The 26,142-nt window shown below is 47.0% G+C and overlaps 1 pseudogene across 1 annotated transcript in view; it reads right to left on the bottom strand.

Moving 5' to 3' along the window:
* Positions 1-21,942, bottom strand: part of LOC311103209 (general transcription factor IIF subunit 1-like) — a 35,923-nt pseudogene extending 13,981 nt beyond the window's left edge. The window contains exons 1-3 of the transcript in view: positions 21,929-21,942; positions 1,131-1,282; positions 673-881 (exon numbers count right to left, since the gene is read on the bottom strand). The product of the transcript in view is annotated as a general transcription factor IIF subunit 1-like (transcript). The remainder of the gene's footprint in view (positions 1-672; positions 882-1,130; positions 1,283-21,928) is intronic.
* Between the last annotated feature and the right edge of the window lie 4,200 nt (positions 21,943-26,142).

Raw genomic sequence — 26,142 nt, forward strand, 5'->3', positions numbered from 1 at the left:
TTTGTTCAGTTTTTTTTGTGTATCTCTGTGAAGTCCAGACAACTAAGGGGTCTGTGGGTGGCTTTTGACCATTTATTTGGATTCCTCGCGTCTTAATCACTGTGAAGAGGAGGTTTGGTCCATATCGGATGTTGGGAACTATATTTATTGAATATTACATTAATCCAATCAATTGAAATGGCCAATTTGGGTGTAATCAACTAACTTTCAATTAGAGTTCTAATTGTCTTTCAGAAAAATAATGTTCAAGAAATGCTAATCTCATGCCTCTCTTTCTACTCTTCCTTCATTCTCCTCATTACTGGGCTCTCCTCCCTCCATCCATCCTTCTCTCCTCCCTCCATCCTTCTCTCCTCCCTCCATCCTTCTCTCCTCATCTCCACAGAAGCTGCTGTCGCTTTCCTCTACTCCATCCTTGGCTCCATCTCAATTTATCTTTCTGTGACTCCTCACGTCCTATCTCCTCGCCTCCTCCTCAACTGTATTAGAGGAGAAGGTCCAAGTCCCTCCCCAAAGAACTTTGTCTCCGATGAGTTTTGAGAAGGAGACGAGAGGATGCAATGAATCGAGAAAAGATGAATTGAAGAAAAGCCCAAACCTTCTAACACACCACTGTTGCTCTTGTCACTTCTTAGGTCTCCTCTCTCCTGTCCTTTGTCCCTCACTCCTTACCTTCTCCTCCGCTGCTGTCGCTCTCATCACTGCTCAGCTCCAGGTCGTCCTCCAGGTCATGGATGCGCAGGTCCCCTCCTCTTCCTCCCTTCTTCTTTTTCTTCTTCCCCCCCTTCTCGCCCTCCTCGTCATCATCGTCCGGCCCTCTCTCCTGCTCCCACAGGCGCCTCTGGAGCATGATGCTGAAGTGGTTCACCACCTTGTTCCTCCTGAGAGGGGGGGATGAATTGTGTGTTTGAGAGTGTCACCATCACATTTTCACTCTACTCTCCTACGCCACTACATTCCCCAACCCCCCCCCCGCCCCTACCCCATAGTGTTTTTACCTGAGGGGTGAAGTTGCACCCCCAATCTTTATTCTTCCCCTCAGTATCTTCCCTTCTCCTGTCTCTTTCCCCCCACACCTGTCTCCCCCTCCCATCCACCTTCCCCCCTCTGCTCTCCTCCCCCCACCTCACCTGCCCCACTCCTCGGCGGTCAGTGTTTGGCCTGGGGGACAAATTTATACCAGCCGTTAACAGGGAAGGCTTCGAAGGCCCCGTCGGGACACTGGGTAAAGATGTAGTAGGACGCATTCCCCGTCACACCCCCCTTCTTCGTACCCTTGAACCTGAGACAGAAAAGAGAGAAATAGAGAGAGAGAAAGAGTGGGAAACAGAGAGCGAGATACAGAGAGAGAGAGAGAGAGGGGCTTCATGTTGATATAAAAAGGATAGTGCAGGAAATATGTGAGACAGAGAAAACAGAGTGAGAGGGGGATGGGACAATGGGAGAGGAGTGGCGGAAAGAGAGAAGTGTAGAAGGTAATATAACTAATAGAAGGGGAGGAGAGGAAGGTAGAGAGGGGAGGAAAGTAGAGTGGGGAGGAGAGGAAGGTAGAGGGGGAGGAGAGAAAGGGAGAAGAGAGGAAGGTAGAGAGGAAGGTAGAGGGGGAGGAGAGGAAGGTAGAGAGGGGAGGAGAGGAGGGTAGAGAGGGGAGGAGAGGAAGGTAGAGGGGGGAAGGAGAGGAATGAAGAGGGGGGAAGAGACGAAGGTAAAGAGGAAGGTAGAGGGGGGAGGAAAGGAAGGTAGAGAGGGGAGGAGAGGAAGGTAGAGGGGTAGGAAAGTGATGAGGGAGGGGTAGAGAGATGTTTAGCCAATGTATGTAGAATAGTAGAGGGAGCGAGACGGGGGAGACAGGGAGAGAGATGGAGATGGAGAAAGATGGAAAGAAACAGGGAGGGATTGTTAATAGAAAGTTAGCAAAAATACATATGATCTTGCTACCATGGAAAGGTAAATACCTGTCTATTTGTGGAAAAATCACCCTGCTTAAGTCTTTAGTATTATCCCAGTTTACCTATTTGCTTATGGTCTTGCCAACGCCTAGCAAAAAGTTTTTTAAATTATATGACAAAAAAATATTCCATTTTATTTGGAACTGAAAGCCAGACAAAATTAAACAGGCCTATTTATATAATGAATATGAATTCGGAGGACAGAAATTATTAAATATTAAAGCATTAGACCTATCACTAAAAGCTTCAGTCATACAAAAGTTATACTTAAATCCGAACTGGTTCTCTAGCAAATTAGTAAGATTGTCTCACCCCATGTTCAAGAATGGCCCTTTTCCCTTTATTCAGATTACAACCTGTCGAGAGTGCTGTATGTGGATGTGGTGCAGGAATCAGGCGCAGGACACAGAAGCTTCGTCCAACAGACTTTAGTACTCCAAACACAACACGAGCCAAAAGGAGCCCGGAGACGAGCGATTACGCACACAGGCGTAAACTAGCAAAGAAAATACTAACGCGCACACACGTGCGGAAACCTCTCCTACAACAACGGAGAAAAACCAAACACAGTCTCAGTAGATAGGTAGCGCAATCACACACAACACCTGACAAACAAAACGAGAACTTAAAGGACACATAATCAACGCTAAACGACAACAGGTGTACAACATTAAGACAAAACCAAACGAACATCGAAAACATACAACGGTGGTAGCTAGTACTCCGGGGACGACGACCGCCGACGTCTGCCCGAGCAAGGAGGAGAAGCAGCCTCGGCCGAAACCGTGACAGTACCCCCCCCTTGACGCGCGGCTCCAGCCGTGCGCCGACCCCGGCCTCGGGGACGACCAGGAGGACGCGGAGCAGGGAGCGCAGGGTGACTACGGTGGAACTCTGTCAGGAGAGACGGGTCTAGGATGTCCCTCCTCGGCACCCAGCACCGCTCCTCCGGGCCGTACCCCTCCCACTCCACAAGATATTGGAGACCCCCCATCCGGCGTCTCGAATCCAAGATGGACCGAACTGTGTACACCGGAGCCCCCTCGATGTCCAGTGGGGGCGGAGGAGTCTCTGCAATCTCATCTTCCTGGAGTGGACCAGCTACCACCGGCCTGAGAAGAGACACAGGGAACGAGGGGTTAATATTCTTATACTCAATAGGCAGTAGTAACCTGTAACACACCTCGTTCAATCTCCTCAGGACTTTAAAAGGCCCCACAAACCACCGACGCAGCTTCCGGCAGGGCAGGCGGAGGGGTAGGTTTCTGGTCGAGAGCCAGACTCGATCTCCAGGTGCGTACACCGGCCCCTCACTGCGGTGGAGATCGGCGCTCGCCTTCTGTCGACGGATGGCCCGCTGCAGATGGACGTGTGCAGCGTTCCACGTCTCCTCCGAGCGCCTTACCCACTCATCCACCGCAGGGGCCTCGATCTGGCTCTGATGCCACGGTGCCAGAACCGGCTGGTAACCCAACACACATTGGAAAAGGGTTAGGTTGGTGGAGGAGTGGCGGAGAGTGTTCTGGGCCATCTCTGCCCAGGGAATATACCTCGCCCACTCCTCCGGCCGGCCCTGGCAATACGACCTCAGAAACCTACCCACATCCTGGTTCACTCGTTCTACCTGCCCATTACTCTCCGGGTGGTACCCCGAGGTAAGGCTCACTGAGACCCCCAAGCGCTCCATGAATGCTCTCCAGACTCGGGAGGTGAACTGGGGACCTCGATCAGACACTATATCCTCGGGTACCCCGTAATGCCGGAAGACGTGGGTGAAGAGTGCCTGAGCGGTTTGCAAGGCAGTAGGAAGACCTGGCATTGGGAGAAGACGACAGGCTTTAGAGAACCGATCCACAACGACCAATATGGTGGTATTCCCCTGAGAGGGGTGAAGGTCTGTAACAAAATCCACCGAGAGGTGAGACCAGGGTCGTTGTGGAACGGGCAGGGGTTGTAACTTACCCCTGGGCAGATGTCTGGGCGCCTTACACTGGGCGCACACCGAACAGGAGGAGACATAAACCCTCACATCCCTGGCTAACGTTGGCCACCAGTACTTCGCGCTAAGGCAGTGCACTGTCCGGCCAATACCTGGATGTCCAGAGGAGGGTGACGTGTGAGCCCAATAAATGAGTCGATCCCGAACCTCGAGCAGAACGTACGTCCGACCCACCGGACACTGTGGAGGGCTAGGGTCGGTACGCAACACCCGCTTGATTTCAGCATCGACCTCCCACACTACCGGTGCCACTAGACAAGACTCCGGCAGTATGGAAGTGGGCTCTACGGACCTCTCCTCTGTGTCATACCACCGGGACAGATCGTCTGCCTTACCGTTCTGGGACCCAGGGATGTACGTGATCTTAAATACAAACCGGGTTAGAAACATGCTCCACCGAGCCTGGTGAAGGTTCAGTCTCCTTGCTGCCCGAATGTACTCCAGGTTACGATGGTCACTCAAAATGAGGAAAGGGTGTTGAGCCCCCTCAAGCCAATGCCTCCACACCTTTAGGGCTTGAACCACGGCTAACAGCTCCCTGTCACCTACGTCATAATTACGCTCCGCCGGGCTGAGCTTTTTGGAGTAAAAGGCACAGGGGCAGAGTTTAGTTGGCGTGCCGGACCGTTGAGATAGCACGGCCCCTATACAGGCCTCAGACGCGTCCAACTCTACCTGAAATGGTAAGGCGGGATCTGGATGCGCAAGCACTGGAGCCTAAGTAAACAGGGCCTTCAGTCTCCCAAAAGCCCTGTCCGCCTCCGCTGACCACTGCAAGCACACCGGACCCCCCTTCAGAAAAGACGTTATGGGAGCTGCCACCTGTCCAAAACCCCGGATAAACCTCCGGTAGTAATTCGCAAAACCCAAGAACTGCTGCACCTCTTTAACGGTGGTTGGGGTTTGCCAATTACGCACGGCTGACACCCGGTCAACATCCATCTTCACCCCTGACGCGGACAACTGATAACCCAGAAAGAAGACCGACTCCTGAAAAAACAGACATTTCTCTGCCTTGACATACAGGTCGTGCTCCAACAGCCTACCCAACACTCGGCGCACCAGGGCTACATGCTCGTCTCGGGTAGGCGAGTACACCAGGATGTCATCTATGTACACGACCACACCCTGCCCCTGCATGTCCCGGAAGATCTCATCCACGAAGGATTGGAAGACTGAAGGAGCATTCATCTACCCGAATGGCATGATGAGATACTCGTAATGACCCGAGGTGGTACTAAATGCAGTCTTCCATTCATCGCCCTCCCTAATGCGCACCAAGTTATATGCGCTCCTGAGATCCAGTTTCGTGAAGAAACGGGCTCCGTGCAAAGACTCTGTCATAGTCGCAATCAGAGGGAGTGGATAACTGTATTTCACAGTGATCTGATTGAGACAACGGTAATCAATGCACGGGCGCAACCCTCCATCCTTTTTCTTCACAAAAAAGAAGCTCGAGGACGCAGGAGAAGTGGAGGGCCGTATGTATCCTTGTCTCAGAGATTCGGCTATGTAAGTTTCCATAGCTCTCTTCTCCTCTTGGGACAGAGGAGCCTCTCCGCGGAAGCGCTGCTCCTGCCTGGAGGTCTATCGCACAATCCCCCTGTCTACGAGGAGGCAACCGCGTCGCCCTCGATTTACTGAACACAAGTGCCAAATCCTCATACTCAGTGGGAATGCGCATTGCGGACACCTGGTTTGGACTCTCCACCGAGGTCGCCCCCACGGAAACACCCAAACATCGCCCCTCACACTGGGCAGACCACTCCTTAAGAGCCCTCTCTTGCCACGAAATAGAAGGATTATGGGTACTCAACCAGGGAATTCCCAGCACCACCGGATACGCAGGAGAGTCGATCAGATATAGCTGGATAGTCTCCTCATGACCCTCCTGCGTACACATCCTAAGTGGCGCTGTGACCTCCCTGATCAACCCCGATCCCAACGGATGGCTATCTAGGGCAAACCTCCTTTGGCCGCAATTCCTTCCAGTTCTCTGCTGCCAATGACTGGAACAAATTGCAAAAATCTCTGAAGCTGGAGACACTTATCTCCCTCACTAACTTTAACCCTCCCGTTGTCCTAGGGTCAAAATGACCCGCCACTGTGTTGAACCAACTTTCTTTAATTTTTATATTTTTTGGATCATTTGTGAGAAGGAGGCAGTGATACTTTCTTTAAAGTCTCACTGCCTCCTTCTCACAAATGATCCCAAAAATATAAAAATTTAAGAAAGTTGGTTCAACACAGTGGCGGGTCATTTTGACCCTAGGACAACGGGAGGGTTAAGCATCAGTTGTCAGAGCACCTTACCGATCACTGCACCTGTACACAGCCCATCTGAAATTAGCCCGCCCAACTACCTCATCCCTATATTGTTATTTATTTTGCTCATTTGTACCCCAGTATCTCTATTTGCACATCATCTCTTGCACATCTATCATTCCAGTGTTAATACTAATTGTAATTATTTTGCACTATAGCCTATTTTATTGCCTTACCTCCATAACTTGCTAAATTTGCACACACTGTATATATATGTATTTCTGTTGTATTTTTGACTTTGTTTTGTTTTACCCCATATGTAACTCTGTGTTGTTGTTTTTATCGCACTGCTTTGCTTTATCTTGGCCAGGTCGCAGTTGTAAATGAGAACTTGTTCTCAACTGGTTTACCTGGTTAAATAAAGGTGAAAAAATAAAAATAATAAAAAATGAACGGGAAATGGGACGTCAACAGGAAGAAGGGGAATCCCTAGTTCTAAACAAAATTTACGATCAACAAAATTCCCAGCTGCGCCTGAATCTACTAGTGCCTTATGCTGGGAATGAGGTGCAACCTGTGGAAATCGCACAGGTATACAGAAGTGCACAACAGAGAGCTATGGGTAAGTGGGACGCCTACTCACCTGGAAGGACTCCCCAGTGCGGGGCCTGCCGTCTTCTCCCCTAGGAGACCCTCCCCAGCACCTGGCCGCGGTGTGTCCTCCACGGCCACAGTTGGTGCAGGGGACGGCCCCCCTCGTGCTCCTTCCTCTCCTCTCTCTAGCGCCAGCACCCCCGAGCTCCATAGGGCTCGGCTCGGAGGTGCTGGAGGGTGGAATGGACGAACCCCACTCGGAACGTCCGCGGGTGACCAGCAGGGTGTCCAGCCGGATGGACATGTCCACCAACTGGTCGAACGTGAGGCTGGTATCCCTGCAGGCCAGCTCACGACGGACGTCCTCCTGTAGACTACAACGGTAGTGATCGATGAGGGCCCGCTCATTCCACCCTGCATCCGCCACTAGAGTCCGGAATTCCAAAGCGAACTCCTGGGCGCTCCTCTTCCCCTGCCGGAGGTAGAATAGACGCTCCCCCGTCGCTTTCCCCTCAGGTGGATGATCGAACACAGCCTTGAAGTGGCGGGAGAACTCCGCGTATGTGATCGTGGTGGCGTCTATCCTCCTCCATTCGGCGTTGGCCCACTCCAACGCCTTGACGGTGAGACAGGAGATGAGGGCGGAAACGCTCTCGTGTCCCGAGGGCGCCGGGTGTACGGTGGCCAGGTAGAGTTCCACCTGCAGGAGGAACCCCTGACACCCGGCAGCGGTGCCATCATACGCCCTTGGGAGCGAGAGCCGAATCCCACTGGGTTCCGGAGCTTGGATGGGCGGACTGGCCGATGTTGATGGCAAGGTAGGTGGAGATGTGGATGCCCCTCTGTTCTCCCAACGGTGCAGAGTGTTTATTACGTCCTGAAGGGCGGTCCCGATACGAAGGATCTGGTCGTTCTGTTCGCGGACGCGCTCCTCCAGTGACTCGGGTGCTGCTGCTGCTCCTGTTGATTCCATAATGGTGTGTGATTCTGTCAAGAGTGCTGTATGTGGATGTGGTGCAGGAATCAGGCGCAGGACACAGAAGCTTCGTCCAACAGACTTTAGTACTCCAAACACAACACGAGCCAAAAGGAGCCCGGAGACGAGCGATTACGCACACAGGCGTAAACTAGCAAAGAAAATACTAACGCGCACACACGTGCGGAAACCTCTCCTACAACAACGGAGAAAAACCAAACACAGTCTCAGTAGACAGGTAGCGCAATCACACACAACAACTGACAAACAAAACGAGAACTTAAAGGACACATAATCAACGCTAAACGACAACAGGTGTACAACATTAAGACAAAACCAAACGAACATCGAAAACATACAACGGTGGTAGCTAGTACTCCCGGGACGACGACTGCCGAAGTCTGCCCGAGCAAGGAGGAGAAGCAGCCTCGGCCGAAACCGTGACACAACCTCTCACTTTCAGTTATTTGAAAAGGAAATCATCTCCCAAATATCACTATTTCTAAAACAAGCCATATAAAGTTGGTTGCAATTTCAATTTAATCCTGCAGAAATGACAGAACAAATAATGCAACAAATATTGTGGTTAAACTCAAATATACTACTTGATAAAAATACATTATTTTTTGTAAAAAAGGTATAATCTTTGTAAATTATATCATAGGTTGGACTGGTGGAGTTAGTTCGCACATGTAGCTAACAAAAACATATAAAAATGTCTGCTCTACCCAAAATTACAACCAAATAATTGCGGCATTACCGCAAAACTGGAAGAGGAAAGTGGAAGGGAGAAAAAGTAAGGAACTTGTCTGTCGGGCACTGCATTAAAGAACATAATTGGTTAAAGAAAATGCTGATAAATAAAAAAGTATACCAGTTTCATTTAAGGACGAAAGGATTGACAGCCGTCCCATATAGATTGCAAAATAGTTGGGAAGAGATATTAAGTGAAGTTACTGCAATCTGGCTTTGTTCCACTGTGTTTTGACTGCAGTTGCCTCTGTATTTATTCTATAAGGCTCAGAGTTCAGGCCAACCTGATCATGACACACTCTCACACAAACCACGAGACAGCCAAGAAAGTTGGTTAAACACATTTCGATTTAAGATAGTTGTAACGTCCCGCTGTTTAGATTGCTTATGTTTATAAGAACTGAGGTCGGGGCGTTTGTGTACTTTAGTTTAACTTTACTCAGAAGTCTGCTGGCATTACATGGTTCACATGGCATAACACTCCCACTGTCCGGCTACTGTAAAACATGAAACTGGAATCCCACAGTATGAATACACGGACTGGATTATGGCATAATGTTCTCTACATTGCAATAGTGCACTTAGCTTTTGCATTGAACATATAGTTATTTAATGTCATACAAAGGCAGAGTGCAGTATCAGCATTTCAGGGGTCATTGGTCAGATCAGTGGTCATGGTTAATTAGGCATAAAATATTACTTCATAATAAGATAAATCAATGCATTATCACTTATCGACCTACAACATATGGCTGGAGAGCAAACAAAACATTAAAGCCATTTTTCTTAGATTAACTGTTTGCGTAGACTGCTCTTTGCGGGGTTCAGGTGGCTGCCCTTTCCCTTAGTTTGCCTCCTGTCCATCGGTACATTTACGTCATTTAGCAGACGCTCTTATCCAGAGTGACTTACAGGAGCAATTAGGGTTAAGTGCCTTGCTCAAGGGCACATCGACAGATTTTTCACCTAGTTGGCTCGGGGATTAGAACCAACAACCTTTCGGTTACTGGCACAACGCTCTTAACCACTAAGCTACCTGCCGCCCAGGTACACACCTTCCTGAAAACTATATACTATAATTTGCTTAAACCTGTTCTGCCTTAAATATATTTTCTTAAAAGTTTAGAATGTTCCAATGTGGTTAGCCAAAAAGATGACAAGATAGTACACACATTCATAATTCAGGGGAACTATAAAACAGGTTTGTCCTTAACTTGTTTCCTGCTTATGTTTGCAGGAATCCTTTTCTCTAACTATGTCACTTGATTTCATGAGAAGTGTTTCTGCAGTGAGGATGTGTAATGCAAGTCAATGGGCTTGTTCGACATTGCAACCGACAGTACAGGCTGACTGACTGATCACAATTACCCATGATACATTACTGTTTTGATCCTCTCTAACACAGTCAGTGTGTCATTGGATGAATGTCAACAAGATGCATAACCAGTATTGTTGAAATAACTGTGTTAAATGTGTCCACACCAGTTCACACCCTAAAAGAACAACGTTCAAATGTAGACAATGATGAGGTAATTTGTGCACAGCTATAACTGTATGTAACAAAGGCATCCCCATTACAGCAAACATCCAAATGAAGTTGCTGGAGTCTTTTTGATTGGGGCGGGGGTTGACACTGCTTTACTTAAATTGCATTGGGCAACACAGTACTCTAATATATGCCATTTATGTAGAAGGCGCTTTTATCCAAAGTGACTCCACACATTTTCGTATGTGACCCCAGTGTGAATCGAACCCACAACTCTGGTGTTGCTAGCGCTATGCTCTTACTAATTGACCCACAAGGATGTTAGAGAGAATATAGAATGAACCACAATAATTGTTTGCTAAAATAATAATTGCTTGACAAAAATGTCAATGGAAAGCCGGGTTGACTAACTAATATCTTAGGCTAATTAATTTGGGGTTCAACACCTGAAGAAGTGGAAACTCAAAACACATTATCTACATTTCTAACTCTAAGCATAATACCCACTGCTAGTAGCCATGTATTCGTGATCCAACAGTAAATTCAATGTCCTTTAAAAAACATGCAGTTGTAGGCCTATGCCCTCGCAATGGCTGGGGCACACTTCGCGCGCAACTCTCCATATCTCAAAGCCATATCAAATATTTCGGTTGTAAAATAGTTGCTATTGAGCTGAAAATTGAGAAGTAAAAATCATACAGAAAGCTGAGACACTCCTTTCGTCGACATTGACAAGGTGACAAACTTTCCAAATCTGAACGCATTTTTCTCTCGAGCGCATGGGGGGAGAGGAGAGTAGCTCGCTCAATACTGAAGCAGGACCCAGCAAAACAAGCACAGGGGCAGGGCAGACACTTTCAATACAGGAATCATGAGGATAATGCAATTTACTGTTTGACCAAATCATGGTAAAAAAAAAGTGAGGTGACAATGTAGAATGTATACCTTACTACCATAATTAGGTACCCTTTTCGTTTTTTAAGATCCATGATATTGTGACGAGTACACGAAGAGGCAGGACACAGACGCAGGAATTAACAAGGTCAAGGTTTACTTAAACAATGACAAAGAGAAATAACAAAGATTTTACACGACACAAAGCTAAACAATCACACACAACATCATAAGGAACAGACCAGGGCTAAATAGGAGTGATGATGAGGTGCAGGTGCGCTGGAGGTTATTAGGGTGCATTGGGTTTCCATTCTGGTGTTGCCGAGGTGGTGCGCTCAGACCGGTGGCACAGTAGACCGGCGAATCAGAGCGCCAGAGGGGAGCAATGGGAGGAGACGTGACAGATATGGTCTAATTAATGACAGAGTTGGAGCAGGTCTCTTTGCTAATGCCACGTTTGACTTTGAATGTGAGTTACGTGACCTCATCTCAGTCTATCAGAAAACCGTGCCAGCCCATCTTGGCAGGGGGGCCGGCCGTTACCCACTGATTAACCAAAGGCTCATTATAAATTAGAATAACAAAGAAATTGCGCATTGGGCCACCAGCCATGTCATCTCTTTCTTTATTTTCTTTTTTTGTGTGTGTGTGTATGAATTTCGACGGCCCCACTCAACAACAAAAAATAGTCCAGCTGATCTGCCATTTGCCAGAATTGCCAGATGGCCAATCCGCCCCTGTAAATTTACACTCAAATATATAATATTATTTTTATTTGAAAAATGTTATGTAAGAATGAGTCGTGAGAGTCGTTGAGGAGAGTGATACTGTATGACTTGTTTTCTCACTACAAAACCACATTGGTCTAGAATGGTACAAGGAAGAATACGCCTACAGTAAAGTATCCTGGAGTCAAACATTGGAGCCAACTGTTTCTCATCATTCACTGGCCTCCGTCCAGACATTGCAGATCACAATAGGGGTTTGTATTAAAAGAAGATCAAATCAAATTTTCTTTGCCACATGCGCCGAATACAACAGACCTTAAAGTGAAATGCTTACTTCCAAGCCCTTAACCAACAATGAAGTTTTAAGAAAAATAAGTGTTAAGTAAAACATTTAAATAACTAATAATTAAAGAGCAGCAGTAAAATAAAATAACAGTAGGGAGGTTATATAGAGGGGGTACTGGTAGAGAGTCAATGTGCGGGGGCACAGGTTAGTCGAGGTAATTGAGATAATATTTACATGTGGGTAGAGTTAAAGTGACTATGCATAGATAATACACTCCCGAGTGGCGCAGTGGTCTAAGGCTGTGCCACTAGAGATCCTGGTTCGAATCCAGGCTCTGTCGTAGCCGGCCGTGACAGAGAGACCCATGGGGTGGCGCACAATTGGTCCAGGGTAGGGGAGGGAATGGCCAGCAGGGATGATGGTAGAGCATGGTGTTTGTAACGCCAGGGTTGTGGGTTCGTTTCCCACGGGGGGGGCAGTATGAAAAATACAAAAATAATGTATGCACTCACTAACTGTAAGTCGCTCTGGATAAGAGTGTCTACTAAAATGTAAATAATAAACAGAGAGTAGCAACAGCACAAAAGAGTGGGAAGGGGTGGGGGACAATGCAAATAGTATGGGTAGCCATTATGGCTTGGGGATAGAAGCTGTTAAGAAGCCTTTTGGACCTAGACTTGGCGCTCCGGTACCGCTTGTCGTGCGGTAGCAGAGAGAACAGTCTATGATTAGGGTGGCTGGAGTCTTTGACAATTTTTAGGGCCTTCCTCTGACAACGGCTGGTATAGAGGTCCTGGTTGGCAGGAAGCTTGGCCCCGGTGATGTACTGGCCGTACGCACTACCCTCTGTAGTGCCTTGCGGTCGAAGGCCGAGCAGTTACCATACCAGGTAGTGATGCAACCAGTCAGGATGCTCTTGATGGTGCAGCTGTATAACTTTTTGAAGATCTGAGGACCCATGCCAAATCTTTTCAGTCTCCTGAGGGGGAATAGGCTTTGTCGTGCCCTCTTCATGACTGTCTTGGTGTGTTTGTTGGTGATGTGGACACTAAGGAACTTGAAGCTCTCAACCTGTTCCACTACAGCCCCTTTGATGAGAATGGGGCGTACTCAGTCCTCTTTTTTTCCTGTAGTCCACAATCATCTCCTTTGTCTTGATCACGTTGAGGGAGAGGTTGTTATCCTGGCACCACACGTTATCCTGGCACCACCCGGACAGGTCTCTGACCTCCTCCCTATAGGCTGTCTCATTGTTGTCGGTGATCAGTCCTACCACTGTTGTGTCGTCGGCAAACTTCATGCTTGTGTTGGAGTCGTGCCTGGCCATGCAGTCATGTGTGAACAGGGAGTACAGGAGGGGACTGAGCACGCACCCCTGAGGGGCCCCTGTGTTGAGGATCAGAGTGGCAGATGTGTTGTTACCTACCCTTACCACCTGGGGGCGGCCCGTCAGGAAGTCCAGGATCCAGTTGGAGAGGGACGTGTTTATCCCAGGGTCCTTAGCTTAGTAATGAGCTTTGAGGGCACTATGGTGTTGAACGCTGTGCTGTAGTCAATGAATAGCATTCTCATGTAGCTGTTCCTCTTGTCCAGGTGGGAAAGGGCAGTGTGGAGTGCAATAGAGATTGCATCATCTGTGGGTCTGTTGGGGCGGTATGCAAATTGAATGGGTCTAGGGTTTATGGGACAATGGTGTTGATGTGAGCCATGACCAGCCTTTCAAAGCACTTCATGGCTACAGACGTGAGTGCTACGGGTCGGTAGTCATTTAGGCAGGTTATCTTAGTGTTCTTGGGCACAGGGACTATGGTGGTTTACATTACATTTTACATTTTCGTAATTTAGCAGACACTCTTATCCAGAGCGACATACAAATTGGTGCATTCACCTTATGATAGCCAGTGGGACAACCACTTTACAATTGTTTTTATTATTTTTTTGGGTGGTGGGGTAAGGGGGGGTAGAACGATTACTTTATCCTATCCCAGGTATTCCTTAAAGAGGTGGGGTTTTAAGTGTCTCTGGAAGGTGGTGAGTGACTCCGCTGTTCTGGCGTCGTGAGGGAGCTTGTTCCACCATTGGGGTGCCAGAGCAGCGAACAGTTTTGACTGGGCTGAGTGGGAACTGTGCTTCCGCAGAGGTAGGGGAGCCAGCAGGCCAGAGGTGGATGAATGCAATGCCCTCGTTTGGGTGTAGGGACTGATCAGAGCCTGAAGGTACGGAGGTGTGTCGTCTGCGTAGCAATGATAGGAGAGGCCATGTGAGGATATGACAGAGCCAAGTGACTTGGTGTATAGCGAGAATAGGAGAGGGCCTAGAACTGAGCCCTGGGGGACACAAGTGGTGAGAGCACGTGGTGCGGAGACAGATTCTCGCCACGCCACCTGGTAGGAGCGACCTGTCAGGTAGGACGCAATCCAAGAGTGAGCCGCGCCGGAGATGCCCAACTCGGAGAGGGTGGAGAGGAGGATCTGATGGTTCACAGTATCAAAGGCAGCAGATAGGTCTAGAAGGACGAGAGGAGAGAGAGTTAGCTTTAGCAGTGCTGAGAGCCTCCGTGACACAGAGAAGAGCAGTCTCAGTTGAATGACCAGTCTTGAAACCTGACTGGTTTGGATCAAGAAGGTCATTCTGAGAGAGATAGCAAGAGAGTTGGCTAAAGACGGCACGCTCAAGAGTTTTGGAGAGAAAAGAAAGAAGGGATACTGGTTTTTTGAGTCGGGGTGCAACTCTCACTCTCTTGAAGACGGAAGGGACATAGCCAGCGGTCAAGGATGAGTTGATGAGCGAGGTGAGGTAAGGGAGAAGGAGAGGAGGGGATAGGGTCAAGCGGGCAGGTTGTTGGGCGGCCGGCCGCCACAAGTCGCAAGATTTCATCTGGAGAGAGAGGGGAGAAAGAAGTCAAAGCATAGGGTAGGGCAGTGTGAGCAGGACCAGCGGTGTCATTTGACTTAACAAACAAGGATTGGATGTCGTCAACCTTCTTTTCAAAATGGTTGACGAAGTCATCCACAGAGAGGGAGGGGGGGGGGGGGGGGGGAGGATTCAGCAGGGAGGAGAAGGTGGCAAAGAGCTTCCTAGGGTTAGAGGCAGATGCTTGGAATTTAGCGTGGTAGAAAGTGGCTTTAGCAGCAGAAACAGAGGAAGAAAATGTAGAGAGGAGGGAGTGAAAAGATGCCAGGTGCGCAGGGAGTCTAGTTTTCCTCCATTTCCGCTCGGCTGCCCGGAGCCCTGTTCTGTGAGCTCGCAATGAGTCATCAAGCCACGGAGCAGGAGGGGAGGACCGAGCAGGAGGGGAGGACCGAGCCGGTCGGGAGGATAGGGGACATAGAGAGTTAAAGGATGCAGAAAGGGAGGAGAGGAGGGTTGAGGAGGCAGAATCAGGAGATTGGAGGGAGAAGGATTGAGCAGAGGGAAGAGATGATAGGATGGAAGAGGAGAGAGTAGCGGGAGAGAGAGCGAAGGTTTGCTACGGCGCATTACCATCTGAGTAGGGGTAGAGTGAGTAGTGTTGGAGGAGCGCGAGAGAGAAAAGGATACAAAGTAGTGGTCGGAGACTTGGAGGGTTGCAGTGAGATTAGTAGAAGAACAGCATCTAGTAAAGATGAGGTCAAGCGTATAGCCTGCCTTGTGAGTAAGGGGGGACGGTGAGAGGGTGAGGTCAAAAGAGGAGAGGAGTGGAAAGAAGGAGGCAGAGAGAAATGAGTCAAAGGTAGACGTAGGGAGGTTAAAATCACCCAGAACTGTGAGGGGTGAGCCATCCTCAGGAAAGGAACTTATCAAGGCGTCAAGCTCATTGATGAACTCTCCAAGGGAACCTGGAGGGTGATAAATGATAAGGATGTTAAGCTTGAATGGGCTAGTGACTGTGACAGCATGGAATCCAAATGAGGAGATAGACAGATGGGTCAGGGGAGAAAGAGAGAATGTCCACTTGGGAGAGATGAGGATTCCTGTGCCACCACCCCGCTGACCAGATGCTCTCGGGGTATGCGAGAACACATGGTCAGACGAGGAGAGAGCAGTAGGAGTAGCAGTGTTTTCTGTGGTAATCCATGTTTCCGTCAGCGCCAAGAAGTCGAGGGACTGGAGGGTAGCATAGGCTGAGATTAACTCTGCCTTGTTGGCCGCAGAACGGCAGTTCCAGAGGCTGCAGGACACCTGGAACTCCACGTGGGTCGTGCGTGCAGGGACCACCAGGTTAGAGTGGCAGCAGCCAAGCGGTGTGAGGCGTTTGTATAGCCAGTGCGGTGAGGAGAGAACAGGGATAGACAGACACATAATTGTCAGGCTACAGAAAATGGCTACAATAATGCAAAGGAGATCAGAATGAAGTGAACTAAACATCTGGGAAAGCGAGAGAGCGGGGCCTCCCTCACTTACGTTTCACTGAAACACCCAAATATAACTCTCCCAACTTCTACCTCAGAAACTATAATTGTTGTAAACTCCAGCAGTTCAATGTTTTCTAGGAATAGACTAACTTAGTTTATTCAGCTAGCTAACTTGGTACAGCATTCTTCTGTGAAAACCGTCCAGGGCACTGAATCCTATGAAACCACACGGTTTAGCATGTTGGTATTACAGACATTTTGAAAATGTCAGTGAAGACACTTGCCAGTTGGTCAGCGCATGCTCGGAGTACGCATCCTGGTAATCCGTCTGGCCCTGTGGCCCTGTGAATGTCGACCTGCTTAAAAGTCTTACTCACATCGGCTACGGAGAACGTGATCACATAGTCATCCGGAACAGCTGATGCTCTCATGCATGCTTCAGTGTTGCTTGCCTCGAAGCGAGCATAGAAGTGATTTAACTCGTCTGGTAGGCTCGTGTCACTGGGCAGCTCTCGGCTGTGCTTCCCTTTGTAGTCTGTTATAGTTTGCAAGCCCTGCCACATCCGACGAGCGTCGGAGCCGGTGTAGCACGATTCAATCTTAGTCCTGTATTGACGTTTTGCCTGTTTGATGGTTCGTCGGAGGGCATAGCGGGATTTCTTATAAATGTCCGGGTTAGAGTCCCTCTCCTTGAAAGTGGCAGCTCTACCCTTTAGCTCAGTGCTGATGTTGCCTGTAATCTATGGCTTCGGGTTGGGGTGTGTACGTTTTCCTGTTTGCTTATGGCCATATACAGCTCATGAGTGCAGTCTTAGTGCCAGCATCGGTTTGTGGTGGTAAATAGACAGCTACGAAAAATATTGATGAAAACTCTCTTGGTAAATGGTGTGGTCTACAGGTTGTCATTAGATACTCTACCTCAAGGGAGCAAAACCATCGAGACTTCCTTAATATTAGATTTTGTGCACCAGCTGTTGTTTACAAATATACACAGACCGCCACCCCTTGTCTTAACCAAGTCAGCCGTTCTATCCTGCCGATGTAGCGTATATCCCGCCAGCTGCTCGGTGAAACATAAGATATTACAGTTTTGAATGTCCTGTAGGTAGGATATCCGTTATCGTAGGTCTTCTATTTTGTTTTCCAATGATTGTACGTTGGCTAATAGGACTGATGGCAGAGGCAGATTACTCGCTCGCCGTCAGATCCTTACAAGGCACCCCGACCTACGTCCATGATATCTCCAACTCTTTCTCATGCGAATGACAGGGATTTGGGCCTTGTCAGGTGTCTGTAGAATATCCTTCGCATCCGACTCGTTGAAGAAAAAATATTTTTCCAATACGAGGTGAGTAATCGCTGTCCTGATAGACACCCCATGTGATTTATCTGGGATGAACATAAACTATAAGAATAGACCTACCTACGTAGAGCCATCAGAAACTGTAATATTGTGATTTATGACATCACTGTCTAGTCACTCTCCATCTCATTGTAAAAAATAAAATCTATCAATTGTAGAAACAGGAGAGGAAGAAGCAGGTTTTTAGGAGTCACATGAGAGTTTCAAATGTCGATGACGTTTTACGATAACACTGAGCAAACCAAGATCAGTTGGAATCTGCCCAGTCTGTTCTCAGAGCATTTCATATTATTCTGTACGTAAATCCGAGACACTCCATTTAGTATGATATGTTACATTTGGTATGGTTACATAAGACAGATGGTTACTTAAGGCAAAAACGACTTACCCTTTAAGCTATCCCTTCCCCTAACCCTAATCTTAATTTAGCCTAACTCCTAAACTTAACCCTAACCTTAACCCGAACCCCTAACCTTAACCCCTAGCCTAGCTAACATTAGCGAGCTAGCTAGCATTAGCCACCTATCTAAAATTCATAACATATCATACATTTTGCAAATGTGTAATACAGTTGAAGTTGGAAGTTTACACCTTAGCAAAATAAATGTAAACTCAGTTTTTCACAATTCCTGACATTTAATCCTAATAAAATTCCCTGTCTTAGGTCAGTTAGGATCACCACTTTATTTTAAGAATGTGAAATGTTAGAATAATAGTAGAGAGAATGATTTATTTCAGCTTTTATTTCTTTCATCACATTCCCAGTGGGTCAGAAGTTTACATACACTCAATAAGTATTTGGTAGCACTGCCTTTAAATTGTTTAACTTGGGTCAAACGTTCCGGGTAGCCTTCCACAAGCTTCCCACAATAAGTTGGGTGAATTTTGGCCCATTCCAGAGCTGGTGTAACTGAGTCAGTTTTGAAGGCCTCCTTGCTCGCACACGCTTTTTCAGTTCTGCCCACACATTTTCTATAGGATTGAGGTCAGTGCTTTGTGATGGCCACTCCAATACCTTGACTTTGTTGTCCTTAAGCCATTTTGCCACAACTTTGGAAGTGTGCTTGGGGTCATTGTCCATTTGGAAGACCCATTTGCGACCAAGCTTTAACTTCCTGACTGATGTTTTGAGATGTTGCTTCAATATATCTACATACATTTCCGTCCTCATGATGCCATCTATTTTGTGAAGTGCACCAGTCCTTCCTGCAGCAAAGCACCCCCACAGCATGATGCTGCCACCCCTGTGCTTCACGGTTGGGATGGTGTTCTTCTTTTGATTTTCCCATGATGTCAAGCAAAGTGGCGCTGAGTTTGAAGGTAGGCCTTGAAATACATCCACAGGTACACCTCCAATTGACTCCAATGATGTCCATTAGCCTATCAGAAGCTTGTAAAGCCATGACATCCTTTTCTGGAATTTTCCAAGCTGTTTAAAGGCACAGTCATCTTAGTGTATGTAAACTTCTGACCCACTGGAATTGTGATACAGTGAATTATAAGTGAAATAATCAGTCTGTAAACAATAGTTGGAAAAATGTATTGTGTCATGCACAAAGTAGATGTCCTAATCGACTTGCCAAAACTATAGTTTGTTAACAAGACATTTGTGGAGTGGTTGAAAAACAAGTTTTAATGACTCCAACCTAAGTGTTTGTAAACTTCCGACTTCAACTGTATATAGTACGTTTTACAAATTTGTAACATATAATACGAATTGGAATTCATAGAATATCACATGAAAAGTGTGATGGACATCCACAAATGAATACAAAACGTAACATAAAGTGCAGTCAGAAAGTATTCAGACCCCTTCACTTTGTCCACATTTTGTTACGTTACAGCCTTATTCTAAAATAGATGAAATAATTTTTTTTCTCATCAATCTAATCTACACACAATACCCCATAACAAAAATAAGCGAAAACAGGTTTTTAGACATTTTTGCACATATATTTTAAAAAATCTACAGAAATACCTTATTTACATAAGTATTCATACCCTTTGCTATGAGACTCAAAATTGAGCTCAGGTGCATCCTGTTTCCATTGACCATCCTTGAGATGTTTCTACAACTTGATTGGAGTCCGCCTGTGGTAAATTCAATTGATTGGACATGATTTGGAAAGGCACACACCTGTCTATAAAAGGTCCCACAGTTGACAGTGCATGTCAGAGAAAAAACCAAGCCATGAGGTCGAAGGAATTGTCCGTAGGCATCTGAGACAGGATTGTGTCGAGGCACAGATCTGGGGAAGAGTACCAAAAAATGTCTGCAGCATTGAAGGACCCCAAGAAGATAGTGGCCTCCATCATTCTTAAATGGAAGAAGTTTGGAACCACCAAGACTCTTCCTAGAGCTGGCCGCCTGGCCAAATTGAGCAATCGGGGGAGAAAGGCCTTGGTCAGGGAGGTGACCAAGAACCCGATGGTTACTCTGACAGAGGTCCAGAGTTCCTATGTGGAGATGGGAGAACCTTACAGAAGGATAACCATGTCTGCAGCACTGCACCAATCAGGCCTTTATGGTAGAGTGGCCAGACGGAAGCCACTCCTCAGTAAAAGGCACCTAAAGGACTCTCAGACCATGAGAAACAAGATTCTCTGGTCTGATGAAACCAAGATTGAACTCTTTGGCCTGAATGCCAAGCGTCACGTCTGGAAGAAACCAGGCACTGCTCATCACCTGGCCAATACCATCCCTACGGTGAAGCATGGTGGTGGCAGCATCATGTTGTGGGGATGTTTTTCAGCGGCAGGGACTGGGAGACTAGTCAGGATCAAGGGAAAGATGAACGGAGCAAAGAGATCCTTGATGAAAATCTGCTCCAGCGCGCTCAGGACCTCAGACTAGGGTGAAGGTTCACCTTCCAACAGGACAACGACACTAAGCACACAGCCAAGACAATGCAGGAGTGGCTTCGGGACAAGTTTTTGAATGTCCTTGAGTAGCCCAGCCAGAGCCCAGACTTGAACACGTCCGAACATCTCTGGAGAGACCTGAAAATAGCTATGCAGCGATGCTCCCCATCCAACCTGACAGAGCTTGAGAAGATCTGCAGAGAAGAATGGGAGAAACTCCCCAAATACAGGTGTGCCAAGCTTGTAGACTCAGGCTGTAATCGATGCCAAATGTGCTTGAACAAAGTATTGAGTAAAGGGTCTGAATACTTATGTAAATGTGTTAATCCCGGGGGGGGGGGGGGGGGGGGTTATTCCAGTTTTTGCTTTGTCATTATAAGGTATTGTGTCTAGATTGAAAACTATTTAATCAATTTTAGAATAAGGCTGTTGTCACACGCTGATCTGTTTCACCTGTCTTTGTGATTGTCTCCAACCCCCTCCAGTTGTCGCCCATCTTCCCCATTATCCCCAGTGTATTTATTCCTGTGTTCCATGTTTGTCTGTTGCCAGTTTGTTTTGTTTCGTCAAGCCTACCAGCGTTTTTCCCCTTGCTCCTGTCTTTTTCAAATTCCTGTTTTCCCGGTTTTGACAATTCTGCCTGCGCTGACCCTGAGCCTGCCTGCCATTCTGTACCTTGTCACACCACCCTGGATTATTGACCTCTGCCTGCCCTGACCGCGAGACTCCCTGCCGGTCTCTACCTTTTGTACTCTGATCTGGATTACTGACCTCTGCCTGCCCCTGACCTGTCATTTGCCTGCCCCCTGTTTTTGTAATAACTTTTGTTACTTCGACACTGTCTGCATCTGGGTCTTCTCCTGAAACATGATAGTACAAACTGGCCATGACTGACCCAGCAGACTCGGACCAGCTTCGCAACACCATCTCCTCCCAAGGAGTCACCATTGGAAGGCACGAGGAGTTGCTTCGTGGTCTCAAGGAAGGGTTCCAGACCTTGGCCGAATGCCATGACCGAGCGTTTAACACATTTCTGGAGCAATTTCGCGGGTTGTCTGTTAGGCAGCCTACCACGACGGTAACCTCCCAGCCACTCAGTAACCCAGCTAATAGCAGTGCGGCCTCCCCGGCCACCCCGGTTTCCCAAATAACCAGATGTTTGTTCCTGCGCTGTCCGCTTCTCGGTCCTGGAGTGGGCCCACTCCTCCAGGCTTGCCTGCCACCCAGGCTCCCGTCGGACCCTGGCCTTTGTGCGACAATGCTTTTGGTGGCCTACCATGGTTCCTGACGTCTCCACGTTCGTCGCCGCCTGCATGATCTGTGCACAGAACAAGACTCCTCGACAAGCTCCGGCTGGTCTCCTCCAACCTCTGCCTGTTCCTCACCGTCCCTGGTCTCACATATCCCTGGACTTTGTCATGGCTCTTCCCCCGTCTTACAGCAACACCGCCATCCTGACAGTTGTGGACCGGTTTTCCAAAGTCGCACCCTTCATTCCTCTCCCCAAGCTACCCTCCGCCAAAGAGACGGCCCAGCTCATGGTGCAGCACGTCTTCCGGATCCATGGACTCCCAAGTGGACATGGTCTCTGAAACGGGGTCCTCAGTTCTCGTCCCGGTTCTGGAAGGCGTTCTGCACACTCATTAGGTTGTCGGCCAGCCTGTCCTCCAGTTTCCACCCTCAGGCCAACGGCCAGTTGGAGCTAGCTAATCAAGACCTGGAGACGACTCTGCACTGCCTGGTCTCGCTAACCCCACCACCTGGAGCCAGCAACTAATGTGGGTTGAATACGCCCGCAACACCCTTCTCTGCTCTGCCACGGGTCTTTCGCCCTTTTCGCCCCGAGACTGCCTGCCGTTCTGTACCTTTGGACTCTGATCTGGATTACTGACCTCTGCCTGCCCTTGACCTGTCGTTTGCCTGCCCCCTGTTTTTGTAATTACTTTTGTTACTTCGACACTGTCTGCATCTGGGTCTTCTCCTGAAACGTGATAGCTGTAACGTAACAAAATGTGGGAAAAAGTGAAGGGGTCTGAATACTTTCCGAATGCACTGTATCATACTAAATGGAGTGTCTCAGATTTACATACAGAATCATACGAAATGCTCTGACCAGTTTGATCTGCCAGTAATCATTAATAGATGTTAGATGTGCCATTGGTAGATCTGGGTTTAAGATAATCACAGCAAGCTACTTGGAAATCTAAGTAAAGATTTCCCAATAAACCCACCAGAACAATAAGATCCGGTTACATACAGTTTCATAACCCTCTGGGTCTGGGTTCAGCACAGCAGATGTGTAATATTCAGATAATAAAATATAATTTAGAACAAATATACCTCTCTGACATGCAAAATAAGGAACCACATCCTGGTCTGTGGACTGGGCTGACACTGGCCCCTGGGACGTTGTTGACTGGTTCCTGGGATAGACGGTTAGCTCTCACCAATTCAGTCAGTCCTCAGGTGCTAGTTTTCTGTGGAAAGACCATAGCCTGCTAGTCCCTGGTGCAAATAATTTGTAAGGTTAGAGAGTATAATTTTAAAATCATGATGGTCAGGGACAGAAGACATTATAATCACCAATGTTCCTTTTTAGAGATAATTTGTGTTTACCTCAATATTTTTGTTAACTTCCTGGGACAACTCAACAAAGGACAGAGAACACCTTTCATTTCAGCATGCTGGGTATTGCTATACAACAGATTATTATAGGTGGCAACTATAAAACCAATATGCTACCGAATCCGCTGTTGGAAAAGCATTCCAGGTGAGGCTGGTTGAGAGAATGCCAAAAGTGTGTAAAGCTGTCATCAAGGCAAAGGGTGGCTACTTTGAAGAATCTAAAATATAAAATATATTTAGATTTGTTTAACACTTTTTTGGTTACTACATGATTCCATATGTGTTATGTCATAGTTTTGATGTCTTCACTATTATTCTACAATGTAGAAAATAGTAAAAATAAAGAAAACCTATTGAATGTGTAGGTGTGTCCACATTTTTGACTGATACATGGCCGCAGACGACTCCAACACTATCATTAAGTTTACCGATGACACGACGGTGGTAGGCAACCAACTACAATTAGACAGCCTATAGGGAGGAGGTCAGAGACCTGGCAGTGTGGTGCCAGGATAACAACCTCTCCCTCAATGTCAGCAAGACAAAGGAGCTGTTTGTTGACTACAGGAAACGGATGGCCGAGCACACCCACATTCACATCGACAGGGCTGTAGTGGAGCGTGTCAAGAGCTTCAAGTTCCTCGGTAATCACATCACCAAGGACGTGTCATGGTCCAAACACACTAACACAGTTGTGAAGAGGGCACGACACCGCCTCTTTCCCCTCAGGAGGCTGAAAAGATTTGGCATGGGCCCTCATATCCTCAAAAAGTTATACAGCTGCACCATTGAGAGCATCTTGACTGGCTGCATCATCGCTTGGTATGGCAACTGCTTGGCATCCGACCGTAAGGTCCTACAGAGAGTAGTGCATATGGCCCAGTACATCACTGGGGCTGTGCTCCCTGCCATCAAGCTCACGTCTATACCAAGCGGTGTCAGAGGAAGGCCCTAAGAATTGTCAAAGATTCCAGTCACCCAAGTCATAGGCTGTTCTCTCTGCTACCGCACGGTAAGTGGTACCAGAGCACCAAGTCTAGAACTAAAAGGCTCCTGAACAGCTTCTACCTCCAAGCCATAAGACAGCTGAACAGTTAATCAAATGGCTACCCAGACTATTTGACACACTCACTGGACTCTACTGATACACACACACACACACAGACACACACACACAAACACACACAGAGAGACACACGCACACACACACCACATACACTCACACACACAAAACATACACGTGCATGTTGACGACACGCACACACACACTCACACTCACACATGGACACACTTTCACACTCTTTCACACTCTTCACATTATACATGTCTAGACAATAGTGACCCATCCACTTAGCTACATGTGGCTGGGGGGTGGTTATAGCATTTCTTTCACATGACCCATTAATTTAGTGTGTCTGGGTAAGCATGATATAATAATTATAAAATATTGATACAATATATTTATCTGGACACTTTCTATTTTTTATATTGCTACTATGCAAATATGCAAGTAACCAGTTCACTGTACCATGTACGCCTTCTGTATCATGTGCATGTGACAAATAAAGTCTGATTTTATTTAATATAGTCTGTGTTTACCAGAGACAGTAATGTGAAGAACAACATGACCTGCACCAAAGTCAGAATAGGATATAGGCCAAAGACTAGATAAAGTGTATTTTTACCTGGAGTTTTTCCTTATTGTAGGCTACTACTTTCACCACTTTTAGTCTTGAAATCTTTGTTTGGTTACTACACTACCTTACTCATCCTGTTTAGCAAATGGCCTCATATGTGAATTCTTAAAGAGATGGGTGGGGCTAAGGCTTAAGAGAGTGTGAACAACGCAGAATAGGAGTAAACAAAGAAGAGCTCTCCAGTAGGTGTACCAAAACTTTCAAGGGCCATTTTCTCAAAAGTGGGGTTAAAAGCAAAATTAATTTAATGTTGTTCCTCAACTGCAGTGTATGATATACCATTGTGTAACTCTGAGTCTCTACTTTTACCCAATGTAAAAAACACAATTTCAAAATTTGCAAAATAAGACCAAATAGCACCTCTATTTGGTCTTATTTTGCTAAATTTGAAATTGCGTTTTTTACATTGGATAAAAGTTTTGGTCACATATTTTTATTTATTTATTTATTTCTTTAACCTTTATTTAACCAGGTAAGCCAGTTGAGAACAAGTTCTGATTTACAACTGCGACCTGGCCAAGATAAAGCCTAGCAGTGTGATAAAAACAACAACACAGAGTTACATATGGGGTAAACAAAACATAAAGTCAAAAAGAATATATATATATATATATATATATATATATAGTGAGGAGAACAAGTATTTGATACACTGCTGATTTTGCAGGTTTTCCTACTTACAAAGCATGTAGAGGTCTGTAATTTTTATCATAGGTACACTTAAACTGTGAGAGACGGAATCTAAAACAAAAATCCCGAAAATCACATTGTATGATTTTTAAGTAATTAATTTGCATTTTATTGCATGACATAAGTATTTGATACATCAGAAAAGCAGAACATAATATTTGGTACAAAAACTTTGTTTGCAATTACAGAGATCATACGTTTCCTGTAGGTCTTGACCAGGTTTGCACACACTGCAGCAGGGATTTTGGCCCACTCCTCCATACAGACCTTCTCCAGATCCTTCAGGTTTTGGGGCTGTCGCTGGGCAATACGGACTTTCAGCTCCCTCCAAATATTTTCAATTGGGTTCAGGTCTGGAGACTGGCTAGGCCACTCCAGGACCTTGAGATGCTTCTTACGGAGCCACTCCTTAGTTGCCCTGGCTGTGTGTTTCGGGTCGTTGTCATGCTGGAAGACCCAGCCACGACCCATCTTCAATGCTCTTACTGAGGGAAGGAGGTTGTTGGCCAAGATCTCGCGATACATGGCCCCATCCATCCTCCCCTCAATACGGTGCAGTCGTCCTGTCCCCTTTGCAGAAAAGCATCCCCAAAGAATGATGTTTCCACCTCCATGCTTCACGGTTGGGATGGTGTTCTTGG

The sequence above is a fragment of the Coregonus lavaretus genome (genome assembly GCF_964263955.1).
Source record: "Coregonus lavaretus genome assembly, chromosome: 28".
Lineage (NCBI taxonomy): Eukaryota > Metazoa > Chordata > Actinopteri > Salmoniformes > Salmonidae > Coregonus > Coregonus lavaretus.